The sequence below is a fragment of the Manacus candei genome, unplaced genomic scaffold, assembly GCF_025592945.1.
Source record: "Manacus candei isolate 608988 ecotype Guabito, Panama unplaced genomic scaffold, ASM2559294v1 h1tg000027l, whole genome shotgun sequence".
Lineage (NCBI taxonomy): Eukaryota > Metazoa > Chordata > Aves > Passeriformes > Pipridae > Manacus > Manacus candei.
Window position 1 is genome coordinate 1,237,023 of NW_026138075.1, and position 26,380 is coordinate 1,263,402.

The following is a 26,380-nucleotide window of genomic DNA, read 5'->3' on the forward strand; positions in this document are numbered from 1 at the left end:
ACAGAAGCAACCCCCTACAAACTTTTGCAAATAAAGACTAAGATAATTTTTCTCTTTTTTTATTTCACTTCTTTGCTGCACAAACACCAACTGATGGAAATCATACTGCTTTTAACTATTTCCTAAAGCTTAATAAATATTTGCTGCACTTCTGAAAGGCATGGCTGCTCAATATCTACTGGAGTTTGACAGTCTGGAGTGCTGCCACAGAGGCTATGCTGGGCTAAAGGAGCAAATTGTGCTCAGAAATGTAAGGCTAAACATCTGTTTCTTTGACAGCTAAAGAAGGTTAAGAATTATTATTGATGTTTTGTCTTTATCAAGAGGACTTGTTACAGCTGCTCTCATCCATTAGATTAAGACCCATCACAACAAAATCTCCTTAAATGAAGGTATGCCTACGTAACCATGCACAGTGCAGTGTGTCTCACTCAATAGTACCCTGCTCTGCCAGGAGCACAAAGAGCAGGACAGTGTTTACTCACTGCAGGCCTTGGGAGAGTTAGAGTCTGAGGGCTCAACCAGTCAGCTGGCACTATGGATTGCTTTCTTCAGTTTTTCAAGTAAATGGAGTTATTTTAAAGTTAGAGACCCCTAAAACTCTCTACTAAGAGAGTGCATGTAGTGGCTTAAAAAGGTCCCTGTTTATAATTAGCTTTACCCAAAATGTATTTTAGGCTGTTACCTCCAGACTCAGGCAAAAGCAGATCACTGGAACATTATAAAAAGAAACCTGAAGGGACATGAAGAAACGATATCTACCCTAGTCTTAGCTCAAAAATCACTTGATTTATATAAGTGAAGAGGGGGAAAATATGATGGTGATCAAAGGATGTAACTGAAGTCTCTGCCAACAGCTGATTTATGCACACAAGTGGGGAAGAGAAGCTGCTTCCAGCAAGAGCCTGGCACACCACCTCCCCTGAGTCATGCTCTCCATTGTGTCACCATGCCCAGAGTTCATCAAGGAACTACCACATAAAAATGCTTTCACTCTAGTCCCTTTTTCCAGAAACACACCACGAATTAAACAATGCTTGGGGTACAAGCTGGAGATTTTACACAAGAGCCAAAACCTTGTAACTCTAATGCACTGCAATTCACAAGGTTCTTCTTCTAAGGGCTTGCATGTAATTTAATTTTCTGAATGGCACATGTAGAAAAATACCCATCCAAAGATACACACCTGCAAAATGAAACTTGCTATCATTAAACAATGAATCCAATGTAGCCAGGATGATCAGGGGACTTTGCCAAACCACTTCAACAAATGTCCCACAAGTAAATAATACTTAACAGAAAAGTTAAAAAGAAAAAAAAAGTTGAAATGACTACAGGGTCTATAGAACAGTTTTGCTAGTAAGAGGCCAAATTCGTATAGTCTGTAAGAAGGAGGATGTTGCTAAATTCTCCACATACCACTGCTGTCCCTAGGCTATAAATGTGACCTACCACGTGAGTGTGGTGTTGTGAACAGTTAGCAGCTTCATCTAAGCTTTGCGCATAACACAAACTAAGCATTACAGTCATCTCACTATCTCCTGCAGGAGAGTGTTTCATTGAAAGGGAGACTTGGATAGGATTTTTTTCCTAATTCCTTATTTGGGAAAAAGGCAGTTGAGAAATTCCTGGGAGTAAGACATCTCCTTTCAGCACCTACTACTTCCTGTCCCTCTGCCCCTGCTCCCCTCTCCTCTTCCAAGCAAAAACTCATTATTCCTGCTGAAAAGTCACTGATTAAATGACCTACAGCACATCTGGACTACATTAGGCTATTATTTGATTAAGGCATTCATCACTTGCTCTTTCAGCAAGTGGAGAATTAAGATAATGATGGAGGAAAATGGTGTTAACTGAACTGGCTATTACCACTCAAACTGGTCTGCTTGAAAAGTCCTTCAGATTTCTCAGTTCCTCAGTTATAGGTTCTTTTTTACCTAATTACAGGAAAATTAAATAAATAGTGGTTAATTCATTTAATGTTGGCAAGATCATTAAAGCCAATTACACTGTTACATTAAGGGTTGTATTTCTCAGACAATTTGCTATCTGATAGGAAATGTTTGCTTGGAGGTATTTTAAACAATCATAAAAAGGCTCAGCATTAAACTGCAAGCAGCACCTCACATTTCTGTACAAACAGAAGTTTGACACATTCCAGATCAAATTGCTTTAGAGGAGAGGGGGAAGAGACAAAAATGGCTTCTCAAAAGAGTATTGTTTACTAGCACATCACACAAGACACAACTCAGTTTTCAGTATTTGAAGTGACGGCATAAAACTTCATCTATGGAGTCTGTGTACAGAAAAACAAAAGCACAAGGTAGAAGGAAAGATCATGTCAACTTGGCTTTCAGATGCTTTCCCCTAAATATTCTTCCTCATTTCACAGGAGTTAAGGAATGTGCTATCCTAGTGCGTGCACTGAGGGTTCATCGGGAATGCTGTTGCTGCTAAATGTGACTGCTCATGGTACTATGTTTAATTTCCTTCAGTGCTAAACAACTATAAGATGAAGCTGAACAGACACCCTGAAAGCGTCTTTATGAGCTGAAGTTTGCTATACAGTGTCAAGAAGGATAACACACTTGATGAGTGGGAAGCATACCCCTCCACAGCAACTAAAGAAGTCAGCCAGAAGACTGCAAGTGCTGCCTAAGGAATATACTCACTGCATGTGCTGGGTGGTTTCCCTAGTTATGAGATGCACAGGATATACAAAAAGTATCTTTCCTCCTTGGAATCAATATTCTTTTGTATTACATCTATGTAGAAAGTTGCAAATTTCACAAAGCTCTGCCTACTGCTTGCAATGAACAAACTAGCTACAAAGAATTCCACAAATTTGTGGTATGGTAAATACTCCTCCCGATATTGAATGATAAAGGCGCAACGAAGACACATGTCACAGGCGAGAAATCTTAGCTTACCCTTACTCTGTTTCTGTAAACTCTGAAGCAAACCCCAAATATGCTGTTTTCCACAAAGGCCTTCACTCCTTAAGTCACATTCCTTCCCCAGCTCATTAGAGGACTGTGATGTCATAGGCTGAGGGAGGGTTTGTTCAACAAACAAACAAACAAATAAAAAACACAAACAAACAAACAAAAAAAAGAAGAAAAAAGGAAAAACAAGAAAGTAAAAAAAGGAAAAAAGGGAAAAAGAAGAAAGAAGGAAAAAAAGAGGAAACCCACACCCTCAGCCCACTCACACCCTCAGCCCACTCACACCCTCAGCGCACTCACAGAGAGTCTCTTTTAAAGGAAAATTCCTGTTCACTCTACTCATAAGGAGCATGACTTCACTTAACCTCTAAGGGAGCCATCTCCTTAGGGATACTTTCAAAAGCACTGTGTTGGCAACAGACCTTAAGACATGTTTTCAGCTAACATAAGCAGGGGTTTACTGTTGTAGGTTCATTTTTTTTTGTTTGGTTTTTGGGTATTTTTACGGGGGGGGGAGGGGGTGGCTGCAGGGAGGTCCACTAACCTACAGCACAGCATGTGGCTGGCTTAGTACTAGGAAGGAGGAATCCCATGAAGGGCTGCTGTGAAAGACACAAGTTCCAAGAAGTAACTAGCAGTACTTTTTACCTACGAGGAAAAACAAAATGGCTGGACTATATTTCTTTCCACAGGAGAGGCTGCAATGTTAATTGAAGTGCTTAGGGCACCTTTGGTAACATGTTTCAGAAGTCTTAGGTCAGAGCAGTGGTGTACAGCCCGTATGAATAGTACCAGCCAAATGCAAAACAGCTGAATAGAAGGAATGCAAAAAACCCCCACCCAAATTTAGAAAGGAGGGTGACGAGGAAAGAAAGCACAGTGTTTTCTACAGTATAGTACTTGTTTACTACTGCTGCCTCTGGGCTAGTGACATTTGAGTACCCTTGGATTAGGTTTCCTGGAGGCTTAATAGTTAAAGCTAAAAACATGAGCTATGCTGACCAGATATCCCCTGCAATGGGATAACTTTGGGTTAAAATGGCTTGAATTCAGTGTCAGACGTTGCTATAGATGATACAGCTTAAGGGCTGAAAGCTTACCTGAAGAAAAAGATACTGACTTGCTTTCTTACTACTTCTAAGGCATCAGCAAAGGGAAGGCACAGCCATTCTTTACCAGCAATGATGAAAATGAACAGCAGTGACATTTTTGACAGGAGAACCCTTGAAGGCAGTGGTAGCTCACTTCACCAGATGCTCCACCACCTGCTTGAGCCACATTAAATGAGGCAAGTCAGATCTCTACAGCATTAAATGGGCAGGTAAGAAACTCTGTCATCTGTTGAATGAATCTATGAAAACAGAATGTAAATAAGGTCTCACTGGAGAAAAAAAAAGAAAAGGCACTCAACATTCCTGTCCTAAAATAAAACTGAGTGGTTTTGGTGAGCCTAAAGTGACAGGAAATACTGTGTGCTTTCATATACTACCTCCTACACTGTCTGCACAAGGGGTAGATATTATAATACATTAGTTATAGATTTCACAATATTAGCTATTTTTATTCCCTTAGATCATCCCAGAATTCTACACTATCAAGAGGGATAGGTGTCCAACAGAGAAATAAAATACTGTATTAAAGTGTATGGATTTAAAATGCAATTTCTATAGCTGCTTATTGATTAAATATGAATTTTAAGTAACCCTGCTTCACCTGTGGTCACCGAAGAAGAGAAAGGTCAGAAGATACTTATCTTCCATACTCTTCCTGACAGCAACTGTCTGAAGTCCCACGAGCCTGGGAGGTCACTGGAGGACAGAGCTGTTACTGGAGCACTACCCAGGTATGCAGGAGATGGAGCTCGAGACCCTTGTTTGATAGAGACTCATGGGAGTTGTCCATTTGACATGCAAATACTCTGTTTTCACTGAAGTCTAAAGGAGTTGCACTTGAAAATATCTTTTTTTTTTTTTAATTACCTGTTTCTCATACCAACTAGTTTTGAAAAACAGGAATGACTTGTCCTTAACATATTGGTATGTTTCAAGAATGAACTGGGCTATTGGTAATGATGTGTGTACAGTATAGCAGCGTAGCTTTAGTAGCAAAGGCAGCAGATACACCCTGTTAAGCCATCTTTTGCTAGAGCTGGCCTCAGATAAACAAACAAGCTTTTCTCCCCTCAGGAATTCAGACCCACCATTACTGTCAGCTTTAAATAAGTTAGGTTTTTTCTTTTTTTTTTTCCTGTTGGTTGGTTGTTCGTTTTGGGTTTTTTTCTTAAAGCCTTAGTCTCTCCTGATACAACCTCAAGTTTATTTAAAAAAAAAAGTTATAGTGCTCTTGGTTGAAGCAAAAAGCATGAACAGAAACTTGAAATGGCTGACTGATCAATAAATAAATAAAAATGCAGAAATTTAACTCAAAGTGGTCCAAGAACACTTTAAAATTATTCCTCCTAACTTCCTGAAGTGCAAAGACTATTGACATCTCTGAATTTTAAACCAATACATGACTATAAGCAGTAAGCCCCGGGGTCCTCTGCATCATGCCATACTGAAACGCAGTAAGTGTATGAAGATTGAAATGTACTGGAGAGACTGTATTTGTATCCACCAAACAGTCAGCAAGTATTAATTTCTGGAGACATAAGGAGCAAGATTGTAAAAGACAAGAGTGCTGGCCTCAGTATCTGAGAAAAAAAGGGACCATTATGAAGAGATTTACCTGTTTCAGGCCCTAATTTTCCAAATTTGCAGCAGTAATGCACATTAAATGCAAGGATGCTGGGTTTCATGACTAAATCAGTGTATATGGAAAGCTAGTATAAGGCAGCAACTCCTAATTTTATTCTGCAGATCTGAGGATCCTTAGGTCTACAGCCAAACTTGTCTATCAGAGTGGCAGGTCATATGCAATTTCAGTGCTGAACAGCCAGAAGACTGCCCTGTCCATGCCACAAGGCCACCTGTAGAGGCAAATGAGACGTGTAAGCTATAGCTCAACCAGTCAATGAACAAGATGTAGGTGCACCATGTTCTCTGCAAGGGTGTTGTGACTATGTTGTGACCTCTTTAATCTGAAACAGCCCTCCTCTATGAACCTTAAAGATAACGTGATGAGATCTGAATCTGAGGCACAGTCTATGCTTTGAGTGTTTCTCAGAGAAGCCATCTCAGATTTTAGCAGCTGGGTGCAACTTGTGGTTACGGTTAAACACAAATTCTTTAAAATGTGGCAGCAATAGTAACTTGCAGTGTTATATCTCCTGATTAAGCAGTAACAGAATTATAGTGGTCACAAGCCCTTTCAGCTACCTCAGGACACAGATGCAGCCCAAACACCACACTGGAGATAACTGCACCACTGAAAGCACAGGGTCATCGCTGCAATCTGTTGTGAAGAGCTAATTCTGTTCTTTTAACATGTTGTTGGAAGAAAAAAAAAGGGAGAAAAAAAAGAGAAAAGAGAAGAAAAGAAAAGAAAAGAGAAAAAAGGCAAGGCAAAGGCAAGGCAAAGGCAAGGCAAGGCCAGGCAAGGTGGGAAAATGGGAAAGGGGAAAAAGAAAGAAAAAAGAGAGAAGAGAGAATAAAGAGAAAAGAGAAAAAAGAAAGATGGGTTTCTCTTTATGGAAAGTATACACAAGCTTAACATAAACCAAGCAAATCCTCTTGTGCATCCCTTTCCTGTTCAGGGAGTAAATACCCTGCCTGACTTTCTGAGTCTGTTGGACTAGCACCCTTATGTGATCAGTAAATTTAAGATGTGCAAACCAGAAGAAAAAACAAATATCAAAACTATTCCCTTACCTCCTTCTGTATCAATGTCTTTCCATAACACATATCTCACTGGAAAAAGTGCTATCCCTCTCCTCTGTATCACAGCAGAGTTGTGTGCACATGCAGGAAGGTCTTATGGGACTAGAGTCACCATTTCAGCTCGTTATCTTCAAACTGTATTATCTCCACAGACAGCTCTGTCTTGGGCAGTAAAATGAAAAGTGCCCCAGAAGGCTGGCTGCTTGAAGAAAAACTGGTGCTTAAGCATGCAATTGCTAAAGTTTACTAACCATTTTAAGGATCTCCTTCTCATTTTCAACACCTCCTCTGCAAATCTACCCTTAACAAACCAGTGGAGGGTGAAATATGGGTGGTGAACATCAGAGGACGTCTTGTGCAAAGAACCAGAGTAAAACAACAAAGATACAGGAGATGCAGTAAGGGTTTTAATGTCAGCCTGTCACTGGTTGGTTTGGTGCTTTGTGGCTTTTAAGTGAATTGTTCTATTCTTCTGCTTTCTCTTCACATAAAACATTTCTGATCCCTTTGCACGGCCCCACCAGCGTGGGGAGATGCAGGGAGCACAGGTCAGGAGAGGGAGAGGCATTTTTCTGAGCACGTTCCCATCCACCCATGATGCCAGTCCAATCATGTCTGCTCACAAGCCGAGTTTCAATTTTTGGCAGAGGTGGCTCATAGCAGCCACAGGAGCCAATCTGACAAAATTCCTTCTTGCAACAAATACTTTTAAAAAATAAATAGTTTTCTTGAATATTTCCTCATGTTTAAGGGGCTATTTGATAACAAGCAATTCCAAAGAATTTTATCTGGTGAGCAATCTTAATTGTTCTTCCTCCTCCTTTTACGGAAATCAGGAGCTTTAAACCTAAAGGACACTTCTGTTTATTTTAAGAGTACAAATTGGCTCTGTCAGTTTAATTTCCCCTGGTGCTGTAACCAGACCTGCTGTTTTTTGTATAAAGCCAACCTGCATGAGACAGAAGTAAAACCAATTTATGAGATATGCTGCATGGACAGCTTGCTCACACCTCAAACCTCTCCTTTCCAGAGCAGACCCCCCACCTGACACCTGTATTTCAGACAAAGTATTGACTGCTGCTGTAGCAGCAGGAGAATAACTGCTCAGCATGAATTACACAAGGATGACCACCAAAACAAATTCCAATAGGAAACTGTGACATTAAACCTTGATTGGGGAACAGAGGGCTTTAAAATTCACTAGTGCTTTGCATTTTCTGGGTGATTTGCAGTGGAGAGGTGAAATAGGGGGAAGGGTCCAGTGCCAGGCTCTGGCACTGCTTGCTGTCAGGACTGTGTCTTCTTATGACAGAAAAAGACTACAGCTTCTTCGGAAAGAAAATGCCTCCAGTGAGTACTTGTACTTCCATCAATGTCTACTCACGCTGGCAGCTGGGTTGGGTAATGTGAGTAGGAAATGTTCAACCCTGTTGAAAATGAAGAGTTTGCTTTCATCCCAACTCAAAGAATACCTGGAGGCCCTCTCTTGATGCTATTTGGATTAAAATTAATTTCCAATGCTAAAACTGGTCTTCATTCTTATTCCCATACTGAACAGGTAAAACCTCTTAAAAGAAGTGTTCACACTTGACTGCTCTGAAAACTGGGGCTTTGGGGGCATTCTCCATTCAGAAAGAAAGTGGCACGTGGCATGTTTAGTACTCCCATCACAGCAAAGATAAAATACCTTGTCAAAATTATCAGGGCTGGAGACATAAATGCCAATCAGCTGACAGTGCTATGTGTCACAACAGGATGATGTCTGGAGAAATAAGTGAGAAAGGTCATACAGCATCCCACGTACTTGTTTTCCTCAGATACTTACAGTTAATATTTAGCTGTTCATCTCCTTACTTACTCTCTCGCAAGCAAAAAAGGAATCTGAAATGACAAATGACTTACATTTGTTGCAAGCCATTTATAGGGGGAAAGACTTCCTTTCCTCTGTCGTCTTCTCTCTACCTTTTCAGTACCTCTCAAATGCACTGGCTTACCCACATGCTTTTATTGTGGGTACAGAGGTGGGTGAAAACTCCACAACCTGTGCCAGCAGATGTGGCCACTGCTACCCACTGTGATTCCAGCGGCATAGTGCTACAGTCTCTTCACAGTAAACTCTTCACCTCCACTCTTCTGAGCTTTAAAAGTGTTAAGCTCATTTAAGCACCCTCCCTAGAGAGGTATGCAAGCAGAGGAGGGACTCAGTGTTAAAAGTGAGGTAACCCAAGCCAGCCTGACGTGCACTCACAATAAGAGTAGGATGCCACTTTGCTCTGCTGCAAGCCAACTTCAGCTGCTTTGTGCTCCCATGTGTGCGGCGTGCATGGACACCAAGGGGGTAACTGAGCAGTCCTCTATCAGTTGCCCAGTGGGAATGGTCCTGTGCAGGCTCCTGCTCCTCCTTAAATGTAAGGTGATTTGAAGAAGCCTTCTCTGGACTGATTTTAAATGTTGTTAGCACTTGAGACGACCTACATACTAAGGCTGTTTCTCAGGCAAACATAAAAGATGACAAAAAAAAACAACACCCAAACCAAATCATTCCACAACCACCCGAGTTAAAACAAGCAATTTATTGTGGCAGCAAAGAACTTGTGCACATTGTTTGTTTTGATTTGTTTAGATAAGGTGGCTGGGAACAAAGATCATCAGGAATTTTGAAAAAGCTGATAGAAAAATGTTTGTTTTTAAACAGAACAAAATGTTTAGGTAACTCCCAGACTTGCAAGTTGGAGCTTTGCTTGTTAATTTCAGTTAATTCAGCCCAAATCTGAGCTTTTTAACTTGGGTGCTGTCTTTTAGAGTTACATGTCCTGCACTGGCAAAAGACAGAGGGATGTTCAGGGTTATGGGAGACATAATTTCTTCAGTGGAGTCAAACTTCTTCCCATGTTTACAGAAAACCTTCTGAATTTTGAGGGAGCTAGAAGTCACAGTGAATATCCTTCAGGCTGTTTGCAGTTTCCCTGGGGTTTCAGAAGAAAGTCAGGCTCTCAAGAGAGCCTCTCATTACCCTCTGCTGAATATGTTAAATATAACAGACTTACAGTAAGTTCCTCTAAACATAATCCAAGAATATGGGGTTCTTCCAGATGCAGAGCTGCTGTAGCTTTGAACAACACAGTACTAACTAAACATATATATAGAAAATTAGAAAGGAGAGATCCTAACAGTCTAGGAAAAAAGAACACTTAGCTGCAATAACAGCACTCATTGCTATCTGCCATCTACCTAAAGGAGACCAATAAGAAACACAGGGCAACTTATCAACATAAACTACATATGATTAGTCTATTACAAACCAAGAATCAACATTACAAAATGTCAAACAGCCCCAAGCTTAGAAAATATGTGTATATTTCAAGTTGCATTTAATGCTTCTTTTGCTGTAATTACTCAGCTGTTATTTCTTCGATACTTAATGTTGGCAAATTGGTCATAACACATCCAATTTTGTTGCACTACAACTGATTTGTTTCATTAATAGGGTAGCTGGTTTTGATTAACAAGGTAGCTAAACTTCACAAGAGCCCAGGACTGCATTTTCCTTGAAAATCAGCTGTACACAGCTCAGGAGATGCAAGCAGACCCTTTCTGGTCTAAAAACACAGCTTAAGTTCATTCCACAAAAACCTTCAAGAAATCCATAATCTTGCTTTCCCCTATGACTCCAGAAAGGTGTGGGAAAAGCGAACACAAGTAAGATGTGTGCTGGTCCCAGCTTAAGTCTTAGACATATAACTAACACAAATAGAGGATGATGCCATTAAGCAAGACTACACATAAACTGACAAAGATAAGCCCTGTGATGCTTAATCAAATGAGCCAGGGTATATCAGGAAACAATATGCATCTTTAACTACAAAAGAAACACAAACATGCATTCCCTGATCACAGCCATGCTCTAGCACTTAGAGGCAATTATCTGAATTTTTCTACTAATGTCTTACTGATAAGCTTGTGTCAAGGCACTGGCTTATCTTCCTAGTCATTATGAATTTCTTCTAATGCTCCCTGCTAAGCTTCACTGAATTGATGGCACTGCGTAAAGAAGTGTAGATAGGATTGCAACATAACATCCTACATAAATTCAGCATTAAAACTTATCTCATTCGTCAATTAATTAATCAGTGCAACTAATTAAGCTGGTGAAACTGTGATACAGCAAAAATTCCCGTGAAATTCAGTATCCCCCTGAAATTCAGTATTCCCCCTGAAATTTCACTGCTTTCTGAGACACCAGGTTCAACTATAAAACTGGACAGGAGAAAACACGAATAAGCTTGCTGACAGTAAATGGACTGAAACAAGCACCGTGTTCCACTATAAGCATACTCTTTTTGATGCAATAATATTTTCTTATTTAAAAAAAATGCTGGGTTGGAAACATCTGAACTGTCTTGCATACTTTGGAAAGGTAGGTTAAGGAGAATGCTGAAGGAGCTTTACCCTATTGGGGCAGAAAACCCTCACAAAGACAAGAAATTTCCAAGCAGCACAACTTGTCCTAGGTCAAGGTAGATGCTCAAGTTCACATAATCAGAAGAAAAGGTAAGGCACTCTGAAAGTCAACACATGTGCAACACATTGCAATTACTTAATCCTGAAGTCTGCCTGTGACTATGAAACTCATGTGTGCTTTAAAGGAAAAATCAATTTAAATGAAAGATGTATAATACCAAAATCTTATAATAGCAACACCCCTGTGGTTTGAGCCTGTTCATCCTGCCTCTGCCCAAGGTGACTTCCCCTTAAGTTCTGTGTATGGACACAATGCTGAAACATGGCTCATCAACTGTCCAGCAGACCCCCTGCTTGGCACTTTCAAGTGTTCAGCTACAATCTGGGATCATGTATCAGTCTCAAAACAACATGCTGTCTCTCACTCCAGTCAAACATCAGCACTGAGGCATCTGTTTTTAATTCCCTCCTCCTATTACAATAATAGCAACAATAAAGTCAACCCATAATGATTTCTTGGGCTCAAATCAACGGCTCAGCAAATCAGGACTCTAACAATGACAAGAATGCAGGGTTTTAGAAAGCAATAGCAAATGTTGTACTAGCCTGTGTCCCCTGTCTACAGCTGTCTGTACGAGCAGTGAGAAGGTGTCTCCAGCAGCGATACACGTGGGGATTGCAGTAATCATAGCTGCGTGGAGAAGGAGCTCATCTCGTCTTCTTCATGGCATATATCCATCTAAATCTATAAATCTATAGATGTAGAAAGAAACAGAGAGGGAGCAGTCCCCACTGTGGTAACTCACTGTGGAGCCAGAGGATGACTTTATGCGGAAGCTTCACCTCTTGCATCTGTGCACATGACAATATATGCTATCTCACAGCAATTCTTAAGTCTGGGAAAGGCTGACCAGCTCAAACTGCCTTTCCAACCTGTAGTCCTGTATGGAAAATATAACAGTCTGCACAAAGGCAGATGGAGAAACATGGGATGGCATGACCATTTCATGTATTAAGAATGCAATTTGGAAAATGCAGGCACAAGAAGAAATCCATAAAGCCCATCTTTCTTTTGCTGTTATAGGGATGATGGGCAGAACAACACTTTGCATATAGTCCCACCCACTAGTACCTCAAACCACACTGTAGGCACCCACCTGCTTCACAACATGCAGGAAATTACCTTCATTTCACAGAATAATCTAAATCAGTATTTTTTAAAACATCTTCCTTAGGAGACCACCTTCCTAGTACATTTTATAAAAGCATGGAGGTTCAGCCACCAATGTTCTCCATTAAGGCAGTCACAAAACTGGGACAACCTAAAACTGGAGAAATACTTGAAAAAATAACAAGCATAAGCAATGTCATATGTGTGACTCATGGCAAGGAACCAAACTTGTGAATTAGATGCCTGGGCTTTAATGCCTTAGGTGTCACACTGCACCCAGGACACTATAAAGCCCCTGAGATTTTACCCGGGAGCTGCTGGTGAACAGTTCCATGACATCACTTCCTCTCTCCCCAGTCCAGATGTCCTTTTCCTGCAATATATAAGGTAAACTGGCCCAAAATTCCACCACAAATTTGTAACATGGTCCAGGGGTAGAGGCAGAGCACCTTTAAACTCTGCTAGGAAGGGCTGCATTACCACCCTGTGTATTACTTGTGGAGCACCACCAAGTGAAAGGTAGCCACCAAAAGGGGAAAACACGCGAGAAACCACAAGACTCATGCCTCTGTTCTAAGATTATTACTCTAGCATGAAATTCTGACAAATTAGTCCATTTTGAAACTTCCTCTCAACTTTCTACACATAGACAACCATAGAGAGGGCATGGATGATTGTCAATAAGACACAGTATGGGGCTTGTGAGATATTTCTTATGACAGCTGTTTTTTGTCCACCAAACTGAACACCCATGCTGCAATCAATCCTTTTTTTGCGTTTTATATTGATCCCTTTTCCTTCCATAACTGAACAGATACCCTTCGAAAAGGGCAACAGCGTAACCAGGGAGGACTCCAAGGAGTCCCTGGTACCATCTGCCTTTCTAGGGTCACAACATTAGACCATGTATTAGCATCACTTTTATGTCTCACTGCCACTTCTGTGACTGACTGGTGAGTGAACGGGTTTAGCTTGCAGGAAAGGGTTAACACCAAGATTTGTTTTGCATTATTAACAGATATTGTAAAAGGACTGGAACTGTAATCTCTTTTAGGCTGAAAGCCTGACATCTGGAGTACAAACTGTCCATTTGTTTGGTGTTTGCATTAACTCTCGTCTGAACAGGATTCTGTGGTCATACAGCAGACCTGGGACAAACCTTAGCTGCCTATTTTCTTGGGAGCAGCTGCAGAGCCAGGGGAAGCGACCAGGGCAGTGGCAGATGCAGCTGAAGCAGCCATGAATGCCTGCAGCATCTCATTCAAAACTCCATCCCCTTGCTGTAGGCTCCTAAAACATTCTTAAGCACCTGTCTAACTTTATTGCTCCCAGGTAGCTTCTCTGGTTTTGAAGCAGGAGTTTAGAAACTCAGGATGCTGGGAAAAATCTCAAGCTGATTTTCACATAACAAAAACATCACAGCAATCCCTGCCTGCTCCCCTACCCCCTCCCCACCCCAACTGACATGTTTGTTTTCATGGTTTCCCTTTCTGACTGGTAGGTTAACAAGAACTTGGTGTTCAAAAAGAACTTTCATGAGGAGAATAAAAATATATTTTATTTTTCTCTTTATGTACTTTGTAACTCACAAAATGATAGACAGCAGAGTTGTGTGTACTCTATGAGGTGAATATCATTTATCAAAGTTGACACATTCAAAATAAGGCAGGGACTTAAATAAGTTATCATAACTAGAAAAATAAATACAACAGCTAATCTCAAAACTCAATTTGTATTCCTTATGATGACCTAAAGCTGGCAGTACTCATCATGTGAGATCCCCGAGCTATAAATAATCTTAGCTAAGAACAAATGAACATTTTTTACATGCAGGACTAAATGCATTATGGTTTTCTGGCAGAACAAAAAATAACACCAGACCAAAACCATGTCTCATTTTTAAGGGAAAAAACACCAAGCCAGTAAAGCAGACCTCCAAAAAAGGAAATCTCTAATCTACAAGTGCAAGTACCCAAGCATGTCTCCAACCCTTCTCATTCCGTTTAATAAGAGAGGAAACCAGGCCACCAGAAGTTTACAGACTAATGCAATTACAGGGTGGCTCAATAAGCACTGATTTGTCTGTTCTCTATGACATGCAAGATAAAGCTATGCTAACAGGTCTGGTTTTCCTTTCACAAAGTTGAATACTTATGAATCAATCAGAATGGATGTTTTTCAGGGGGGAAAGTAGCATTCAGTTGCTGGTAAATATATGAATGACCGTCTCATAGCTATTTTTAAGATCCATTAACTAACTAAATAATTGGATTTACCTATAAATAACAAATGTATTTTCATCAGATAGCATTTAACATTTCTTACATCACAGGTGAAAAAAAATCCTCTTAGCAGTATTAAAAGGCAAATAAAATTAAACTCATAAGCACAGTACCACTTCAAAATCACCATGAACTTTTCAACAGTTCTGTGAATACAAGGATACAAGTGTACCATCAAAAAGTCACTCACTGAAGAAAAGCTACTTGAAGAAAAACAAGTTGTTTTGCCGTTTGCAAGTGGGATGAACGTGGGAATCGGCCTTTCTTCTGGAATGGTGAGCGGCAGTTTGCACATGGACAACAGCAGACATCTGGACCTGATCCAGACATATAGAAAGCAGAGCTCATTGTTTTTTGGAACCGCAACATTGCAGACGAGGCCCTTAAAACAAAAATGCTGGAATCCTGATGCTCAAAGTAAAACTCCCAGAATCAGTTCCTGACACCTAAACAAGTGGTTTCTAGGACAGATAGATCTAGGCATTACTGGTGTGTATGCATTCAGATTTAAATGATGAATTTCAAGTATTCCACTTGGCAAATCTGGGATTGTCAAGGTCCCATCAGGAGGAAAAACAGAATATACACTAGAAGGCAAATTCAATCACTAACTTAACATCTAATGCTTGAGAATCTCAGATTCTGAAAACAAAGGAGGACAGTGCTACTTAATTTTCATCAGAAACTATATAGGAAAGTTACTCACACTACTTCAAAAGTTTGCTGATGGCTGAGTTTAAAACACCCACACCACAGTCCAAGGACTGACATTTCTCCTAACTAAGGACCATTATTATTCACATTGTTGACTACGAAGGGAAATACCCAGCTTGCAAAGGGATAATTCAGCTTGACCTAGGCCAGACCTGAGTGGGACCTCTGGGTTGTTCTCTTAGGGCATGGAAAGACTGTACTGTTCTTCCACCAGAAATGCCCTTCATAGCATCCCAGTACTCTGCTCAGTGGAAACCAGAATGCTTTCCTACACCTTCCAACTTTAGACTCTGTATACATGCATAAACAGTATTTCATACTATGTCTGCTGATAATTTCAGGAAATAGATCTGAACAGAGCTTTGCTGAGTAAGTCAGCTAAGCAGAAATTACCCAAAGTAATATATATGCCTTCAATTAGGGAACTGTGAACATCTCAGCAACAAATAACATGGCTAATGTACTTATCAGTGCACTAGCACTGACATCTCTTCTTACCAATTAGTGTCTCAAAAAGGATAAAGAAAAGATCATAGCTTTGTGAGGTGATTTGACAGCTGGCTATTACAGAAGCACTGCCAAAACCTGCAGCATAAATAAGGGTATGTCTTCAAAGCCAAGCTCACCCAGACATACACACCTCTATGATGCATTCCCCATCACCACGCCAGTTAGTACATAGATACCTCATTCCTGAGTTTGGGAGAAGTAGCATACTGGGCTAGTAACACAGGCTGGAGTCCATGTGGCTCCTGGGTTCCTGCTGTAAGGGATGCATGTGACTGCCAATGGTCCTCATCTGAGCCAAAGTATGAGGATGCACATCTCTGACGTCAATACACATGTCAATTTTGTAGCTGAAGTGGCAATAAAACTACAGCTTCAAACTACGCTGAAACTGCAAAAAGAACTCTTAGCCAAGACACTTCACCTCAGTCATTTCATCAGGATATCTGATTAATGCTCAGCAGCTTCTGGCACAGCCCAGATGTGGACCTTAATGTACGAGACACTATGCTAGTTTTGAAACAGCATAATAACCCAGTCACAGCCTCTGGACAGAGCTAAGCAAAGAGGTGGACACATGAAGGCAAGGTGCAACATCAAGTGACAACAAAGCGGAAGTACTATCAATGAAAAGCAGAGGCCATCAACATTACTACTCTCAGCCACAGGTGTGTGCTGGCATCACCAGGGTAAGACTTGAAGGAAGAGAGTGAGAAGGTTTTTTAGGTAATTACGGAGACTATAATTAAAGCCATAAGCCAGAACTTCTTACAACCTCACAGGTTATGCAAGGTAAAAAACCGAAAAAAACCCAGTCACCCAGCAATGTTCAGACAAAGCCAATTCCTCAGAGAAGAAAGGAGCTCAAGACACTTCTGCTTGCACTGGGGAGTGGTCAGGGAGACCACAAGTAAAATAACGTGTATCTTCGAACAGGAAGATCTTAGCAGTGAGTATAATTAATGAAGGGAACATTTTAATAAAGGCTGTCATTAATGCTCCCTTGCAGGACATGTGGAATCAAAACTGGATGTTTTTCTAAAAGATAAACTGTACTTGAAACAATAATCAATTTAGGGAAATCCAGTGGTCTATGTCACTATGCCAGTCATAATGTGATCACAGCTTTAGACTTTATGACCCATGAATATAATGAGTCATGAATACCAACAGTACTGTTCCTTCCTCCAGTAGTGTCTGATGACATGACCCCTAGATGTGGGTGGGTTATGATTAAGGATATATTTTACTGTGACTTTGCTCAAGAACTTTTTTCCGTGATGATTGCCATGGCATGGACAAGTTGTTCTTCCAGGAATTATGATAAAAAATTGACTTCAGCAAAAGCTCCATCTTTTTGTATTTATATCCAGGTATATTTTCCCAGCACAAAATGAACAAAGATATTCTGATGGGAACTGGAGACAAGTTTTAATTATTTAAAATTTATATCAAAACAGCCCAGAATAAATTTATGAACACATCACTGAAATCTGGTTCGTACTACTGCCAGAAAATGGCAACAAAGGTACAGAGCAATATGCTTAAACATACAGTTATAACTGTGTTGAAAAGGGGCCCTGAAAGTCCTTCTCACTGAATGAGGACAGCAAACATGGGGACAGCTCAAAACAGATTTAAGACACTTCTGGCAGACAGCTTCTGGTTACAGGTCAGAGAAGCTGCTGATATCATCATGGCTTTTCCCCCCAATTTATCCCATTACTACCTTTCTTCTGCCATATCCAGTCTCCTGATCATATGAAAAACAAAGGATAGTGAGTGCTTCTATACCTTGAGCAGACCTGTGTCGCATTGGGTCAGCATCTAAAGACTAAAAACTAAGAAGGGAAAAGGAACTTGAAGGGAAAACACTTTTGAAAGTCAGAAGGGCATCATGTAGCAACAGAAACAACAACCTAAGAGTGGTTTAAGTGTAGCACATAAGAGCGTGACTACCAACAGCAGAGATTAAATGACCCATGTTACTATAATAATGTGCACAAACAGGTATTGCTGGCACTTGATGGAACCAAATCTCCCTAATCATACATCAGTAAAAATAATTCTATTTGCTCAGATGTCATTATTAAAGTCCCAGGAAGCCAAGAAATGCCAGTACAAAAATGTGGCTATATAGCCCTTTTTCCTCATGTTTTTAAGCTCTCAAAGGTGAGCCTGTCTTTTTTTCCAAGCTTTTCTCTGCTACCAGAAGGTGCTAGAACCTTTTCTTTACTTCTAACGAAAGCAGAAACTCTTCCATGCTCTTTCAGTCACATCAACTCAGGGTTTTTTCAGCAAAATGCTAGCTTTCCAACACTCAGAACAAAAAAACCTGGCAGTACAGAGAGGACAGAAACACATCTGCACAAGCAAGTATCATCGAGCCATACTAGGCATTCACTGCTCATTCTTTTTAACTTGTAGGACACTGAGGTCCTTTGCTAGGATCTTTTATGCTGAAAAGAGGACTGGAAGTACCTGATCCAAACCTATGCAACTGGAGTCATCTTCTGCTAGCACATAATGTTAAGCGTAAGTCAGCTCCTCCTAGAATGCTTTTGTATTTACTTGCTACCAAGACAAATTACCAGCCTGAAAACACCACTTCAGTTGTAAGACAAGATGCTTATTTTTCACTGTGGAGTGCTACTTATTTGCCTGGGAACACAGGTTCACATAAGAGCTGGAGACTTACGTTAGATACTGCTCTCAAGCATCTCCTTCCTGAAAAATGCCAGGAAATTGTATCAGCTCTTTAGTCTGAAGAGAAGCAGGCATGAGTTAATTCATCTGAGTCACCGAAGACGTAATGAAAACACTTTTGGTTAGGTATGAAAATATTCTGGCTTTTTTTGCCAGTTTTTTTTTTGGTGGTTGGAATCCAGGAACCATCAGCTAGAAACATATTATTTGCATGTGACAATAACGAGTATTTCTTCCAAATCTTGCTTTTACTACATCACATAATAAAATACTAAAATCTGGAGATGCTAGAATTAACAGCTGTATGTGTGAAAGAAAAACACCACCCAGCCCAGCAAAATGCACCTCAACAATATTAAAGGATCACATCTACTTTTACTGACCTTTCTAGTTTTTTTCTGATCTAATTCAAAACAATTTAGTGCAAACATAAAGCACTCCACTATTCAGTAAAATTCAGAATGCCAAACCTGATAGAGAAAATGCAGAACTCCAATGATTTACAGTCTTTATTTGTTTCTGCTAGGGCTTATGAAATCCTTCAGACACACACCTGGAAAGACTGTGCCTCTGCTTTAGGGAATTTATGTTCCTGCAGTTCCTCCTTACTTCCCAAGGGCTTAGCACAAATTACAGCTTTTTAAATGAGCAGCATTTATTAAATCACATTACCAGTACTGCTGCAGTGCCTGATGTGCCTCTAATGAGTTTTAGAACAGTTTTGCTATGTACCATGAGACTAGAGACAGCCCTGCCTTTCCACTCATCGTACCTGTGCTAACTCCAAAGCCCCCAGCAATTACGTTTTGGTGAAACTTCTCCACTTTTGGTATCACTATAAATAATGTTTTCAAACTACTGTCACATTATCTTTGTACACCCAGCCCTGCACTAGCTGAAATTAAGGACAGCTTTGCTGTGGACTTCAGCAGGAGCAGGTTGTAAGCCTGAATGCTGATTACAGCTTTCATGCTTTCAAGCAAGTCAAAGGTGAGCTGGACAGTCTTCCAGGCATGAAATGCTAAATGGTGTCTTCGGCTGGACCACAGGCTTACCTAGAAGAAAAAATACTGCAGCCTTCCTCCAGCAAGGTCAACAGTATACTCTCATCAGCTGTCTAATTAATATGATTTAATCAATATTAATGTACAGCAGTACCTGCATAGGCAAAAGGTAATGTGAAACTTATCACTGGATTGACTAGATTAACTCATTGCAATAGAGAAATGTAAATAAGAACAAACCCAAATATTTGTATTAAACTGTATTTTTTTTTAAGCATGTACAAGGCAGATTTGTAAACCGGGGGCTATGGACAGCTTCCACATCATTGCCACAGCAGAAGTTTCAAACTGTCCTAGCATTACCCAGAGAAAGTCCTGTGGAATTCAGACTTCTGAGCACAGCTCTGTGTAACATTTTTCAGCTTGATCCTGGACAGTTGTCCATCCACATGTGTAATGAATGCATGGGTAGGTGGACAGCAGACTACGATTGCACAGCCTGGCATAGTCATTGCAGGCATGACTTCATCTATGTGGGGATGCAGTATCCCTTTTTTGGAAGAAGCTATCTATGCCTGGTTTTTAGTAAGCAATGATGGAAAGAAAGCTGAGGGCACCACCTATTTCAATGAAGTGGTCACCTGTCTGAAGGATTTCAATTAGAACAGAAATATATGTATTCATATCTAAGCTGGTATCACAACTGCAACATTGTACTGCAAGGACAGTAAATACATTTAATCTTTTAACCTTCTTTTGACAGCGAGTGGGCACTTGATTTCATTTGATATGAGTGCTCCCCAGGCACCCTATTTAATTTTTGGCTTAGGCAATACCCTGAGCTGAAGACCAGAGACTGAACTGCAGCCAATGCTGGCAGCTGGCATTCTGCTTTCTGACAGCTTAATGCATCTGAAATTTATTATCATTGCTCTACTACTTGAACAGCTCTGAACAGCATAGAATTCAATGAAGAATGCCATGCCTTCAGGGACTCACTGGACACATGGCCAAATTTTCTTTTCATCTATGGTTTCTGGTAATATACTGGGTGTCTCACATATGCTGTAACCTATGACTGCAGAGCTGCCTATGTTAAAATAGAAACAGGACAAAACCCAGGACTTCATGGACTTTCTGAGTATTTTTTCAGTAATGCTTGATTAAGACACCAGGGGGAAAAAGAAGGGAGAAGCTTCTGCAGAAACAGTTGTTAGATAATTGCTAATTGTGAAAGCCATATATTGCAGACTTATATTTATCCAGCAGTAGGCTTTTATAATATAGTAAAGAATAGTTAAAAAACTAAAACCTCTGCTGCAGGAGATCCCACAGCCAACTAAGAGCCCATTCCAGGGGGGGAATTAGCACAAACTGGAGCACTTTGGAGGCCCTGTTGTCATCCTTTTTACAGCATAAAATCCCACCTCCATCCCAAAGAAGATTACGTAATGACTGATAAGTGATCTATACAATCTGTATAGTTTGGATCCTTTAGGATAAAAGGATTTAAAAGGGAGCAGTCAAAATGGACTTACCAACAACGAATTCAAACTGTCCTTCTACAGAAAAACAGCTGTGTGCATAGACCTTGCTCATTCTGTTTCCAAGTATGTGTTTCTACAGAGATTTATAAAAAAAACCTTTCTTCAAAAATCGTAAAAGTTAGTGAGATGCAAGTATTTCTAGTTTTAAGAAAAAAACGGTGCAAATAGCATTTTAATTTTAATTTGCCTCTTTCAGAGAGGGAGCAGAAAAAGAAAAATCAGAAACTACTATTTAGAAACATTTTCAGTATTTCATTGTAACTTCTGAGCTATAAATCTATTTTCAAAGTTTAAAGGGATTTCTGTCATTTGGCACTTTTGGAAAGAAAAACCATACCAATATTTCAAGAGTTGTGATAAAATCAGGAGAGTTGAGGAAACACAATAGGTATTTTTGAATTGCAAACGAACTCTTTCATATTAAATGCCATCAGAGACTAGTAGACTGGTTTCATGGAAACAAATGCACTGCGTGAATAAGTGTACAAATAATGACAGGCCAAGTTGATTTAAGTTTACACTTTTCAGATGTCAATCTTGCCCACAGTTGCTCTACTGCTGCAGTTAATTGCACTTTCATGAGTCCTCAAGGCTAAAGGTTTTGAAGAAAATCCAATTTGGAAGACAACTAACAACTGTTAAACAACTAGAGTGACTCAGAATCAGAAGTTCTGGATTTCATTTTCTTATCTGCTGCTGACTTTATGCATGACCTTGAATAAAATACTTAACTTACCCAGGCTGCAATCCTACCTTAACATGCATCTCCTAAGACTGCTATGAGGTTTAATTCATTAATCCATGTCTATAAACCTTTCAGAAGCTTAAGGATAGAAGGGGGTATTGTTAAAATTATTAACAATATATTCCCACATACAGAGGTACACAGTGACATACGTTTACTGTACGAACAGAAATGCAGAAATACATAAACATTCACAACATGTTTTTCCATAACTACTTCTGACTTGTTCCCTCAAGTAACAGCAATAAGGAAATACACAATGAAGGAATGAACACGACATATCCCTACAGATCCTTCACTTTCTGTGTAGGTAGATCTAACGTTCCCTCCCCTTTACAGCACACTCTTACAATTACAAATTATGGTTGTTTAACAATATTATGAAAATAAATTGTTCTTACCCTCAGACCCTGCTCCATGGACAAGCAGAGGACCTGCCAGGGTGCTGTGTACCTGAACATGTTTGGCCCCTTTTGTAGACAGACAAATAGCAAAAGGCACACAAGTCTCTCAGACCTCCTGGTTGCTTTGCATCTGAGGGATGCTTAAATGAAAAGAAATCTTTCAGTTGTACTCTTCAAGGGCCAACCAAGCACACTCTACCACAGCGTTACAGCCATTCCACTTGCATCCCGAGGAACTGAATAACTAATTCAATAAGAGGCTTTTTTCTTTGGGAAGAGCTTAGCTCAAACTCAATTAGCATAAATAGGATGATAACCTTTGAACCTCCTACTCCTCCTCCCGAAGGAGCTGATGGACAGCATGTCATGGCAGAGTCGCTCCTTCCCCTTCACATCTTGACTTTGTCTGTATTTCCATTCCTGACATTAGACTCTACTTCTCAAGTCCAGAAGTAGCTATCACAGACAATCTGTACCTTTGCCTTTTTTAATTTTACTATTATCTTTTAGCCTGACTGAAAAACAATCCCTTTTCCTCCTGTCAGGAGAGATTCTCTTCTGTCCCTGTCTTCAGCATCCTGACCTCCACTTGGCAATTTGCATGATTTTGCTGAATAAATTCACACAGAAGCTGCTATAACCACCCTCATGATACAACCACTACAGTAAATAAAGTTACCACCCTAAATGAGACTGAAAGGTTTTCTCCAAACTACCCCTGAAGTGAGGTCTTTGCAACATTGGAAATAAGATATACTGCAGCCTTGCCTGTGGCTAAGTTTTCCTTAATGGGTAATCGTTTTTTCAGTTAAGAGTCCAAGGCCCAGTCTCCAAGAGATTAAACTGGTAAAGAGTAAAGCTCTGTTATTTTCGACATTGATGTTATTTCAGTGATGAACTCAAAAGGTACTTCTGAATCCTACTGCCGCTCAGAAAACAGTGGGATGCTGTACACATAACACTGCTACGTTTGCTTTTCTTTCATGGCAGTTGTTTGTATGCACAAACCATCACAGATGCAAATCCAGACACACAGATCAAGTAACCAGGTTTCCCTGTTTTTTTTTCTTTAGCTTTGACAGAGGAAGAAGAAGTAATTTTAGGTTTATATTGACTCAAATCGGACTAAGTGATCCTCAATATTTTAATTCCAGTACCTGTACTGCAGCAATACATTACAGGGATGCAGGAAGAAGTGTGCAGGACTTGTCTCCACAGCTACTCCTCTCAAGAGAACTGAGACTGTGCATAGCACTGCTTCCCCCTCAGCTCAATTTACTGAAAAAAGTCATAACCCAGTTCCGTGAGTCCTACTGGGGCACAAATACCAGTAGAAGCTCTCACACACACAAACGATTGTTCTCTTAAAAAACTCTCTGAGAAAATTTATCTCCTCATAAATATTTTGTCTTTCTTGACAATGAAGTGGCAGACAGCCATGAAAAACACCTAGACAGGTACTAAAGTACTGATTTAACTAAGTACTTGGCAAACAACAAACACACACGTGAGCTCTGGACTAACATGGACTACAGGAGCACTTCGATTAAAACACAAAATAGATGAAGTGCCTTCTGGTGAAGTAACATTAAGTGACTTCAATATGGCCAAGGGTAGAACTGTGGATTTTGATTAAAAAATAGCCACTGTATACATCCTTTGAAGCTTCCCATGGCCAGATTTGCAAACAAATGATGTGGCAAGGAAACAAGCCCGTCTGCATGTACCCTCTTAATAACTTTCTTTTTTTCTTTCCTTAAAAGTTGCGTGCCCTGCTCATTACCTATATGATGAAGTCTGTATCACAGGATTTAACTCTACAGTTAAATAAGAATGTAGATACAAAATGGATCAACCTAAGTACTATGATACATTTCTGCAGACTTAACAGTGAATTAAGTCCGCAAAAAATACCTGAAGCCTAGGAGATCCTAAGGAAAATCCCAAAGACAAAATATTTTGCCTTAATATAGAATATTAAACAAGCTTCTCAGAAAGAAGACCTCTGATCTTCAATTTTCCTAGTGGAAGAACTGAGAGCTCTTGAATAGCTCAGAAACTGGTGGCTGAAAATACTCTGATATATCAGCCATATTCAGAACAGTTAATTAACTGTGAACAACGCATTAAAGCTGCTTTTACATTTTTTGCATTAATAAAAAAAAAATTCAGGCAGATAAACAATTAAAAAGGCATAATCTGAACTTTTGTGACCTTGCACCCATACAAATATAACTTGTGTCTTTTCTGCAGAAGTCAGCCCTCTTTTTTCCCTTTCGTTCTCGGCTTTCCTCCCTCTTTTTAATTAAAAAACCCAGATTACTGAAACATCTTTCCCCCATAGCCAATTTTAAATGAGATCACAGAGCCACTGATGTTAATATAAACAATCCCATATGAAGATCAGAAAGTTAATGCAATTGTTGACTTCTGTTTAAGGAGAAACACCGAACAGACAGGCACACTAAAGGGAGGCCACAGAGATATGACTGTGCCATCTGAGCAGGGTCTATTGACAGGAGAGTACATGCTACTGAGCACCTACTGCATTTGAAAGCCCATCATTCTTCCCTTTTACCAGAAATCATTAACACCAGGAGAGACCTTTCCGGGGTTCAGAAGTCAAAATACTAACCCTCACAGCATTTCTCCCCAGCAATTTGTTGTCAGAAGAGTTAGGGTTGAAATCTTGGAAAAGGTAGGCAGGATTTACAGTAGCGATGCAAAATGCAATCAGTCCTTGGAGGAGAATGCAAAACACGTACCAATAAATATCACACCCACATTCTGTGGTTTGTGTTTCTCAAGCAAGGGTCATTCGACTTCCTGTGAGACTCTGACAGCACAGGATTTACTAGTGCTGCCTTTCTACTCCTCCTTTTATTTCCCAATAAATCCAAAGCCTTAGGATAAGGTTAAGAACTCATTCAAGCTGATGAAGCCAGAAAAGTTGTTTGTCTTCCAGTTGTCCATGAGTAAAGAAGATGAGACACTGCATCAAAGAGATGAAACCTCCTTCTGTGAAAAATGTATGTGTGTAAAATATTACACTGGAATTTATGAGATCAAATCCAATCCTAGGCTCTGATGTCTTGAGAAAAATCACTTAATCTCATAGTGTCTTTTATCAGGAATGTGTTTATAGCTTATTTTGCAAGTTGTGTGCAAGACGTATGCTCATGGGGACTCTGGCTAATTTATTTCCTTCTTTGAAGACTGCAGAAATAATCTTTTGTACAACATCAGTGAATGAGAGAAGTACACATAATGTATCTTCTTCCTTTTGGTATCCAACGAACCCAGGAGGAAAAGACATCCAAGATTTTCCATTTCTTTTTTCATTTTACTCCCCATCAAACTGGTTCACTGTGTTTTCCTGGTCTCTCAGTGCCCCACTGAAAGGCTCGTGCAGAGGAATGTATTGTAGACACAGTCCCAGTAGTGTGAGGAAGACCTCAGCTTCCCTTCCTCTGCTCACCACTTCTGACATTTGACACATTTGAAATTTCCTCAGATGCCTTTGTTTTTGTCCATGCTATATGCAATATGCAAACATAGAAGTGGTGTGAGAAATAATGCATCACTATGCTGTGTTATTCCCTTACAAGAGGTGGAAAACTACTTGTACCTATTAGACAGAATGTAGCCTGGTTGGCACAGGACACTGCCATATAGGAGCCAGAGGCTCTCTCAGACCTGGAAATGAGCACTCAAAGACTTTTAAGGTCTGACAATGCCAAAATACATGGTCTGATGATCTAAAGTTTGGGCAAAAGTACTAAGGAGTCTAACCCTGCCTAGTCTCAACCTGTAATTATTGAATGTCATGAGCACAATATTGCAAAAACAAGAATTGCAGAACTGCAAGATCTCAGACAGCACACCAAAACCACGCAATATCAGCAATATGAGAAGCCTGTTTTTTCCAATCACATATCCCAAAGCCTAAGCAAATTTTCATCCACAAATGGAAAAGCTTGGAAAAAAAACAACAAAGTTTTGTCTGGGCCCTGGATGGGAAGCCTGAAGCATGCAAACCTAGAAAACATCCTGTGGCTTCAAGAAAGAAAGTCAAC

The 26,380-nt window shown here is 40.1% G+C and overlaps 1 protein-coding gene across 9 annotated transcripts in view; it reads right to left on the reverse strand.

The window, feature by feature from the left end:
- The window catches only part of PALM2AKAP2 (PALM2 and AKAP2 fusion), a 264,728-nt gene that overhangs the window by 31,747 nt on the left and 206,601 nt on the right, over positions 1-26,380 (reverse strand). Inside the window, exon 1 of one of the 9 annotated variants that reach the window (XM_051789333.1) lies at positions 2,931-2,975. The exons of the other annotated variants lie outside the window; for them this stretch is intronic. The gene's annotated coding sequence lies outside the window, so the exon portion shown is untranslated. Of the gene's footprint in view, positions 1-2,930; positions 2,976-26,380 lie in introns of those variants that run through there. 9 annotated transcript variants of the gene reach the window in all.